The following is a 10,763-nucleotide window of genomic DNA, read 5'->3' as shown; positions in this document are numbered from 1 at the left end:
AAGGCCATAAGGGCCTTTAAATAGGGCACAGACCCGGGGATTCAGGGTTTCAATCCACAGCGCGGACTCATCGAGTCCACCCTTTCCGAATCATCGAGTTCGTTCATTAATCCAGTCAGCAATTGCGGTCCTACTCGACGAGTCTACGTGGGAGGTGCTAGAGTTGTTGCCGCCATGTTACCCCCTTTTATTGCCGCCACCAACCACCATGGGAGGTGGTTGTGTGCGTGTTGCGATGTTTGTGCACGAGTGTTGTGACGGTTTAGAGCTACAGAAGCATTTCTTGGCCACAGATTCGAAGAAAACCCCACCACCACCACCATGAGGTGATGGCTGCCACTCTCTACCGCCACCTGCTGCCACAAGGTGGTTGTGCGTGTATATTTTATTTAGTGTGTGTTATTTCTGTGATCTAAGCTTGGGTTTGTGTGGCTGGAAAACTAAGAAGGCCATCACCACCACCGTGAGGTGGTGGCTGCCGCCATCTACCACCGTCGGCCACCACAAGGGTGGTTGTGTGTGTGTGTATTATTTTATGAGTGTGTGTTATTTGGATATTATTGTAAATTGTATTGTAATCGGTATAAGAATAATGAAAGGAAACTCTAAACCACCACCGTAAGGTGGTGGGTGCCGCCACCAGCCGCCGTGTTGGGTGGCGGTGTGCCTAGTTTGCGTTTTGACTCGTTTGGGATGCTTCGATAGAATGGGCCTGACAAAACCCTAGTGGGCCCAATGAAACCTTAATGGGCCTAATGAAACCCTAATGTGCCCAATGAAGCCCTAATTGGCCTAAAAGCCCAACCATGTGACTAATGGGTTAGTATTCGGTAGGAAACCCTAGTTAGGGTTTGGAAAACCCTAATGGCATAGAACCCTAATTTTGGGGAATTATCGGGACCCGTACTTGAATTAATTTCTAAACTGAAAATGTTAATTAATAGTCATTTGCAAATTAACCTAAGGCAATATTGGACTTAATGGATTAAGTCCTTAATGGGGTAAGTAGGAACACTTAACCCTAATTGTCATTTTATGTGAAAACCCTAATCTCACTTGGGCCTTCCTATTGGGCCATGGTGATTGGACTATTGATGAGCTATCCAAGAACAAGTAAATGGACCAAAATAATTGGATGAGTTTTAAGGTAAGGCCCATGTGAGAGACTTAGGCCCAATTTGGAAAATTGGGCCATAAGTGGGCCATATCTAGGCCTTGATGATTATGTGATATTGGGCCATGGAAATACCAAGAGTTTGGACTAGAATAATTGGATGGGACTTAAAAAATATCATGTAGAGGTCTGGGCCGAAGTTAGAAAATTGGGCCATATGTTGGGCTTTGGCCCATTACTTGACTTTTGGGCCTTGGAGTGCGAGTTGGGCCTTGGGATTGAATCAAGCTAGGTTGGGGGTAAAGTAGCCTTTTACCCCAAGCATGGACTATTGGTAAAGTAACCTTTTACCCCAAGCTTGCCATACTCATACTGAGGGCTCGAGAGCATTCCAGATACGAGCTGAGGGCCGGGTGGGGAATACCAGACTCGTACTGTGGGCTCGGTGGCAATCCAGATCTGAGATGTGGGTCCGGAAGGCAATCCAGACTCACATTGTGGGCCCGGAAGGCAATCCAGACTCACAATGTAGGCCCAGGGGTAATCCAGTATGTAAATCTATGGACCAAGTACATGTTGTTATTTGTATATGTGTTATTTGTAGTGTATCGGTATTTTGAGGGAAACTCACTAGGCTTTGGGCTTACAGTTTCGGTTTTGGTTTCAGGTATCTCAAATGATCGCAGGAAGGCAAAGGATCGTACATCTCCTCATTTTTTATGACTATGTTTCTAGGATACTCTGGTATAGAACTGTTTTGAGAACAAGTTGGTAATAACTGTTGGTTTCTAAATGTTTTAAAAAGTTTAAATTTGGCCTGATTTTTATGGGTGTTACAATTTCTAAACAATTTTTATTTATTGTATTTTCCACATGTATTATTCTAATTTGCTCCAGGTAATATTACGGACAAGTCACTAAATTCTTTATTCAAACTCAATATTTAAATCAATTATAATAATTGCTTTAAAAATTGTCGCCTATATTTTTGGAACTTGTAGAAAATCACAAGCCAGTTTTAATGTATTTCTTCAATTTTCAAAATCATTCAAAATTTATTATCATATATATATATATATATATATATATATATATATGTGTGTGTGTGTGTGTGTGTGTGTGTCTCATATACGCTAAGAACAAAGAAATTCAGAAAATTAGATGATATACGATAATCAATTCCATATATATATATATATATATATATATATATATATATATATATATATATATATATATATATATATATATATATATGAATAAATTACACTATTTAATCCATTTTGCATCTCATAATCGGGGTTACTTTGCCGTTTTTGAGGTAGTTTCTTCTCCAAATTCACCCTCGCCTGCAACAACAGCTAAAAAAATGTTAGCTCCGTTACTTCCTCTGCATTTGTACAAATCTACTTTGTCATCTAAAAATAACTTAGAATATGATATTAGGGTTGTGTATAGGTTTTTAGTGTGTGTTTTGTGCATGTAAATGTAAAGAATATGGCAAAATCATACTAATAGCCTTATATGTATAAAAAGATGTGTAAGAATGTGATTTAATGTTTATATAATCTTATAAGAGAAGGTATGTGCACAACATGAAAATACTAGAGGGTTTAATAAATAAAAGTATAATATGTGTATTATCTAGAAATGATCTAAGTGGAGTTGTGGTATGGGATGTAGGTGTACAGAAAAGGAGCTCATTTTAGCTACTTTAGTGATTTTATTATGTGTTTGATGTTTCAAGTGGGTTTCTCGCTATACTATGTATTGCAATGTATATCCTTGCATGATAGGATGTAAAGAAATGGTAATATACTTGTTAGAGTACTGATAAGAAATGGTAAGATGCATCCATGTATGATAGTCTGACAATCTCTTTATCTAGGCTTTCTAGCCTGTTCCTTGTTTGGTTGTGGCTTTATAGTAGGATCATATGTTCGACTGTCTATCCTACCTCTGTTTACATACAAGTATGCATTCATTGGGTGATTTACCAATTTCATTGTGGAGTCTAGTATGAGTTCTATGTATGATGTAAATATGTTGTAGGGAGTTAGTAGAAAGTTACATGTGTTGTTGGATTGTTTGTTTGTATCTTTGTTTTATATGTCGATATATCTTGTGGCGAGTTGAGGGCGGCCCTGCTTTGTGCGATAGGCCAAAATACTTGGGCGGACCAGCTATATGCTAAAGGCCAGAGGCAGACAATCTTCATGTTGTATGCTAGAGGGGCGGACCATTCGTGGACTCAAGGTCAATGTTTGTATACTTATATGTATATTGTAGTGTGTAGTATATCTTAGGGAAATCACAAAGCTTTAGCATACAGTTGTGGATTAATGTTTCAGGTACTTCAGATGATTGTAGGAAGTCAAAGGCGTGACTGTACACACATATCAAGAGCTTTTCATATTGTTTGGTTCCATGTCTATTATTTTTATGCTCTTTATTTTTGGATTATGTTGATTAGAACAAATTATTGATGGTTTTAATTTATGAAAAATGTGTTTTATCTTAATTAAAAATATGAAAAAATTATTGTGAAAAATTAGGATGTTACAAATAGTGTCTGCTATTCTCTTTGGATATGAGCTCTCTCTAACTCTTTCTTTCTCTCTCTCTCTCTCTCTCTCTCTCTCTCTACCTCTACCTCTCGAAAGACTCTTCTTCAAGCTACAAAGACCACGTTATCAGTTGGTTTGTAGAACAAGTATCCAAACGATTTCTGTAGGTAACCAATGAAATACACCTCTTGGCCTTAGGCTCTAGGGTAACTTTTCTCTACTGCACTTGAAGAGAACTACAATAAATGTTCAAGAATTTGATGGTGTCTTTATGGTGTGAGTGTGATCAAAATACATTTCTCCTACCAAAAGAAAAGCACAGATTCCTTTTTCGTATAGTTGAAAAATAGAAAGAAAAAAATAATTGTTTGGAGTTATCTATCAAATCACAAGTGTTAAGAGAAGCTAACTTGTATTCTTTTCTTCATCGACATCTTATGTACACAATATATTAACATCACAATCTAAAAACTACATTAGTACATCACCCATTTGTGACTTGAACCCAATAGAAAAAAAAAGTGTTACATAAAAGCAATAATTTATAACCTCTGTTGAAATGTTAGCCCTAAAGCAGCTACCAGAGCATAATATACACTGAAATTTAGAAGAATACCTCTCACGTGAACATTTTACATTTTTCATGAAAGATTTAGACAATAAAGTAGGTTCATACCTGATATATTTTTATTGAAAAAAAAAACAAAATTGTAAGAAAAACTACCATGACAATGATGAGAAATGTTGCAACAAGAAATATTTTCATTCCAAATGGTGGAACAGAGTAAGAACACCAGCTGCTACAAATGATAACACCAAAAACCATGACAATGATGAGAAATGTAGGTTCATACCATGACAATGATGAGAAATGTTGCAACAATAAGAACACCAACTGCTACAAATGATAACACCAAAAACCATGTTTATTAAATGAATCATAATGCATAAAATTGCTTCCAAAATCTAAATGTTGAAGCAAATAATAGTTGGCTGAAGTCGAAAATCACAATAGGAATCGATATTTTTAATTGTGTGGCAAAGTTCAAACATATCTAGTAATGACGACTATAAAAATTAATTATTGATCTAATCTTAAGAACTTGAAATTGAAAAAGAAACTACAAACCATAATTTTAGTATCATCAGAGACTATCTGTGAAGTCAAATTATGTAAGACACAATCAAATTTTGAGACTTATGGTTTTGAGATGATAAGCAACTTGAGTTGAAAAGCGATCCCAGAAACCTCATCATCTCTAGACCTCTTCATCCCTGTAGAGAGTAGAATTAAACATCAATCTATAAATCAAATCCATCTTACATCTCTACTCCTTTCTAGTGCTTTTTCTTAGTGATACAATCACAAAAACCTGTCTTAAAGTTGTTCTAGATCATCTATCCCTATTCTGTTGCATCTATTTCTCAGCAAAAACAAAGAAATCAAAGAAGTGAAACAGTGAACCCTAAAAACCCAAATACAATAATCGGAAATAAAATACATAAGCAAAACCGATGGGAGAAGTGTACTGAATCTATCTTTTTTATTTACGGTCGATGATTGCAATGTTCACATCAACATGGCCACTCCGACCCACCACCTAATAGATTTTAGGTAAAACAAATAAACTAGAAAACAATTCCTAAGTTCACATTCAACCTACTTTGGATCTATGCTTTAACTATTGAACATATAACTTTGAATTGAAAAACCAAGAACCCTAAGGGAAGAGGCTATTTTCAAAAATAACAAATTTGGGTTTCAGAATCACATACCTTTCAATTATTATAGTAAACAATTGGTAAACCTTGATCCTGATCTTCTTGGAAGCCTAACACCACAATTATAATGCCTCTAATGGAATCATACCCAAGAACTAGCAAGAAGGAAATTATAGAGAGAGAAGAGGAGTATGCAATTTTTGGCCTAGGGTTTCTTCTAGAGAAGGAGTGCTTAATTTGAGAGCCAGAGGGCTCCTTTTATAGTTGAGGCAGCTAGGGTTTAAGGGATAACCCTAGTGTTCCTTTGCTTAAGGCCCAAGCTAATCCATAGGCTTTATCTAAAGCCCTTGGACGAAATCATTAGGGTTTCCCCTAAGAATTTCGTCCACCTCCTCCAAGGAGGTTCCAAAACATTCCTTCCAACTATTTAGTAATTGCAAACTAGTCCCTATACTTTATAATTAATACAATTAACCCCAAAATCAATTCCAATTAATTTCTGGCTAACTATTAATCAAACATTATGATTTCTAATTAATATATTAATCTCATAACATATTAATAAATCATTTATATTAATTTATTAATCTTATAATAAATTAATCTCTCCATTTCATAATTTCCTTGTCCAATTGCTAGGTTTGAGGGCAACCCAAAAGGACTGTGCTGCTATCAATTCAAGTACATACCAATTATATTTATGGGCTTATACACCTAATCCAACACCACCACCATCAATCAACACCAACAGCATAGTCAGCGTTGCCTCAATACCGACATAAGAAAAAAGGAGTCAGTGAAGAATGAAGTAGAAGAAGCCGATGAGGCGCCGGTACTGTCTAGGTCAGTCTAAAAAAGAACTGAAGTAACCCTAGATTCACACGAACACGATAATTAAAAAGAAGAATATGGAAGAAATGAAACCTCGAAGGAAATGACATGGATGGGGCCACATATCTGTGATGATCGGACTTGTGATGAATGGAAAAGATGGAACAGGGGTTCCATGAGGTGGAGAAGATGGCGGGGTCATGGTGGTGGTGGTGGCCGACGGCGTATAGGGTGGCGATGGTCGTCAGCGGTGGCATATAGATTGATGGTGGTGGTGCATTGCATCATAGAAAGAGGCGGTGGAACACATATTGGAGCAATAACAGTGGTGGTAAACTGAAGAAAGGTATAAAAAGGTTCGAGGAGGCCAGCTGGATTGGTTTGAGCGGTGAATGAAACGTGTAAGGATAAGGAGCGAAGTAGGTGGGAATCATAGGATACGTAGCCAACATCGATCATCTAAAACAGAATTAAAAAAAGAACAAAAAAACAACCAATGGGAACCATCTACTGTTCACAAAGGAGGTTGTAAATTAATATATTATATAATAAGTGTGCAAGACTAAGAGTAAATATATCATCTAGCCTTAATGGGAAGTTGCGTTTGTTTGGATGGTGATGTTCCAAGTTCGCACCGAGTTTGGTTACTTTTTCGACAAAACTGCATAATTGGTACCTGTGGTTTGGCAAAAACTGTGGATAAGGTTCAAAAAGTTTCTGACTTGCATGGAAGGTCCAAAATCAAGAATTTCCTGTGATTTTGGTCCTAAAAAAGTGAAAATGTCTATTTTACCCCTTTAGTCTCTTTTTGTATTTTCTTATTTTTACTTTAATATTTATTTAATTAAAAATTAGAAAGAACACCCCCTAACCCTATCATTCTTCTCCATTTGACTTTCTCTCTCTCATACACAACCTACAACTCTAAGAATAATTTCAAAAAAGAAAATGTAGCCAACCTCCTTCAATTTTCCTTCTGTAACAAATTCATGGGTTTAAATAAAGTTTCCTTGTGATGAAGTGCGGTGAGACCGGATCTCCAACAAAACTAAGATGTGTGTGTGTATGTGTTTGATTCGTTAGAAACCAAGATCTTCGGTGAACAACATAACTCCGATGAGCACCAAAACTCCTGCAATCGTCCTCTGTCTCTTTCACCTGCAAAATCTTACTTCAACCTGAATCTTCTTCTTCACTCACTCTTGCGTCCCTCTTTCTCCCTTTATCCATTTCTCTATCGTCTTCTTGATTCAAGAATCATGTACGTTGATCAACCATATCTACATATCTTCATTTGGAGATGAATCAAGAAATTGACACCTACAAATGATGAACACCCCATACTCATGCATCTCTCTCTTTATCTCTTTCACACATACACACATACTCTCTCTCTCTCTCTCTTTATATATATATATATATATATATATATATATATATATATATATATATATATATATATATATATATATATGGGATAAATAACACACCTACAAATGATGAATACACATACACAGATACACACAATATCACTCTACAATCAATTTGTAGGTTCGAATCTTTTATTTACAAGCCCTAGATTTGCAGTATACATGAAAGTCAAGCCCAAAATTTACAAGACCCATGTTGAATCGATTCAAATTGATTCACATGGGTTCAATTGGACCTCTAACTTGCGATTGAAGGGTAAGGATATCATGAATCTCTTATCTTCTTCTTGACCAACACACCCATCTGGATTAATCAGATGAAAAGATTTAGAATCCAGTCCATCCATAATGCATTCATAGATTGAATCGATTTAAGCATGAGACGAATAGGTTCATCTGGGTTCAGAAACGCCGTCAGATTCAAATCGAAAAGATTAAATAACGTCATCACCCATAGTCGTGGATTTGAATTGATTACCATGGTTTTAAAGGTTAATGGTGGACTGGTGGTGCCATTAGGTTGTGGGAGAAGTTTACGAAGGGGAAGGATCGTGACCTTCTTTGTCAACAAAAACTGGGTGGAAAGATAAAGCGAGAGAGTACAAGTGGGGTGATCAAGGATTCTCTTTTTCTTTATTATTATTTACAAATTAAAAGAAATAAAGAAATACAAAAAAAGAGGTTAAAAGGGAAAAATAGTCAATTCAAGTGTTTCATGGACTAAAACCACAGAAATCTCTTAATTTTAGGACCAAAACCACGGAAAATTCCAGATTTTGGACCGTCCATGCAAGTCGGAAACTTTTTGGACCCTATCCACAATTTTTGTGAAACCCTAAGAACTAATTTTGCAGTTTTGTCCTACTTTTTCTTCAGAATTACGTTTTTTTTTAAGCTTTATTGAATTAGGCTGACGTGGCATGCCACATCAGCAGCCCTTCCAGCTTGGCATGTCACGTAAGCAGTTACCGGTTGAAAATGTAAAAAAGGGCTAAATTGTAAGATTTAGCCGGTTTCTTGGGTGTTTTTATTCAAAAAAAATTGAGACTAAAGTGAAACTTTTTCGAAAATATTGGGACTTTTTCGACAATTTCCCTAGTTCTTTTTGTAGACTTTATCAAATAGAGACATCTTTGGATAACAACCTTCTCAGATTACAAACTCGTCGGTTCACATAATAGGCTCGGATGAGCTTCACAACGGATGACAGGTCACTTCTTGCGCTATCACATTTTCTTAACTTAAGAAAGTGAATGGCAATACAGAAAACATGGAATTCTAGAATGGTAAATGGTGTTGTGATAAGTGTTACAAACCCTAATTCATATATTGTACTATCTTGAACTACATGTCAATCACAAAGTGGCAGATCAGATAGTTTGCCGAACATGTCAATGGAAATGGAAATGGAAATAGATAATTAGAAACAGTAGCGGGAAGGAGGAATTTGACAAGATACTGGAAATTGTGAGTAATATCAACTTGAACTAGAGCAAGAAATATGTCTAGAAAGTGTTATGGACTTGACTTCTTTAAGATCCCACATTGATCTTAAATTTTTGGACATCAGTAGTGAGGCGACTAAATATGAAAAGTAGGTAGACCTGGAAATGGAGCGGATTTTGACCCTGATCCGATCCAAACCCGTAAGAATTATATGGGTTTGGAGCGTAGTTTTTGATTCGTTTACCCGTTAACGATCCATACCCTCTAACCCTTTTATTAAATGGGTCGGGTATGGATCATCATCGATCCGCTCCATTTATAACCCGCCCCATATATATTGTAACGCCCTGTTCCTAAAAGTATTTGTGTATGAGTCCCTGGGATTTAAGAGAAAGGGTAATGTTGGTTCTTTTATGGGAAAAGTGGAAAAGGAAAACCAAGTATGAAGAAAAGGGATATGTTGGGTACGCCCAGCGTAGGCTGGGTACGCCCAGCGTACTAGAGGTAAGCCCAGCGTACTCTCAGAATCCCAAAACCCTAATTTTAAGGGCAACCATTATATAAGGAACATAAAGGCTTCCTCCTTAGCCTCCATAAGCACTCTCTTAACCTCAGAAACCCTAGATAGCCGTCCCACCTCCATTGTTGGGTGTGTTCGGTCTTGGAAAGCTTGGATTAGCAAAGGAAAGCATAAAGGAAGAAAGGAGAACTTGGCAAAGAAGGAGTGGAACGGTTGGAGCTTATAGATCTGGAAAGACATCATCCTTTGGAGCCTATCTGAGGTATAAAGCTTCTTGCTTGAAAAGCTTTGACACCATTCTTGTCCCAAAAGTCCTCATCTTTTTGCATGTTTCGAATTGGTCAAGATTATCTGTCCTTTCAGACCTTTGGAGAGGTCTTGAGTGAGAAAAATGAGGTCCCAAGGGCTATGGTTGTTCCATGTGAGAGATATGTGGGTCTTAATGGATTAAGACCTTGGATTGAGAGCTTTATGGACGTCCCAAGTGATAAAGTTTGAGACTTTATGAATCTTAGGCATATTTGGCCTAAGGATCCGAAGTTTGGGCTTAAGAGCTTAAACCATTAAGACGTTATATGGTGTTGTTGAGCAGTGAGGTTACGCCACGCGTAACCTATGAGTACGCCCGGCGTAGCGGGCCAGTATCCCAATCCCATGTTGCGAGCATTGTTGTACGCCCAGCATACCAAGAAGGGTACGCCCAGCGTACCCCATCTGTGGCATTTTGAATTTAGGGCCTTATAGTTTCGGTTGTTGGATTTATGGGCCATAGCTGGAAATTATGGACAGAGTATTTTGGGCCCAATTATTATTATGGACCTTGGATCTAGGCCCATTTGGTGGGGAGGGCCCAATTTGGTAAATTGGGCCAGTAGTGGGCTTTGTAGAAGATTTGGACTTTGGCCTTGGCCCAATTAAGTGGATGTATGTTTGGCCTAATGATTATTTTGTTATGATGGCTAGTTCGGGAGTTTCGGTGAGTCAGTGATTCGGGAATCTGATTCTTCAGTTCAGAGTTTCGGCAATCGCGAGGTGAGTTATCCTCACTATATCAACAGGGTCTAAGGCACCAAGGCCGGCCCTTTATCAGATTGAGATCCGGGTATTTGTTGTTATGTTACTGCTTTGATATG

This window comes from Lactuca sativa, chromosome 1 (assembly GCF_002870075.4).
Source record: "Lactuca sativa cultivar Salinas chromosome 1, Lsat_Salinas_v11, whole genome shotgun sequence".
NCBI classification, from domain to species: domain Eukaryota; kingdom Viridiplantae; phylum Streptophyta; class Magnoliopsida; order Asterales; family Asteraceae; genus Lactuca; species Lactuca sativa.
Note: the sequence above shows the minus strand (reverse complement) of the source record.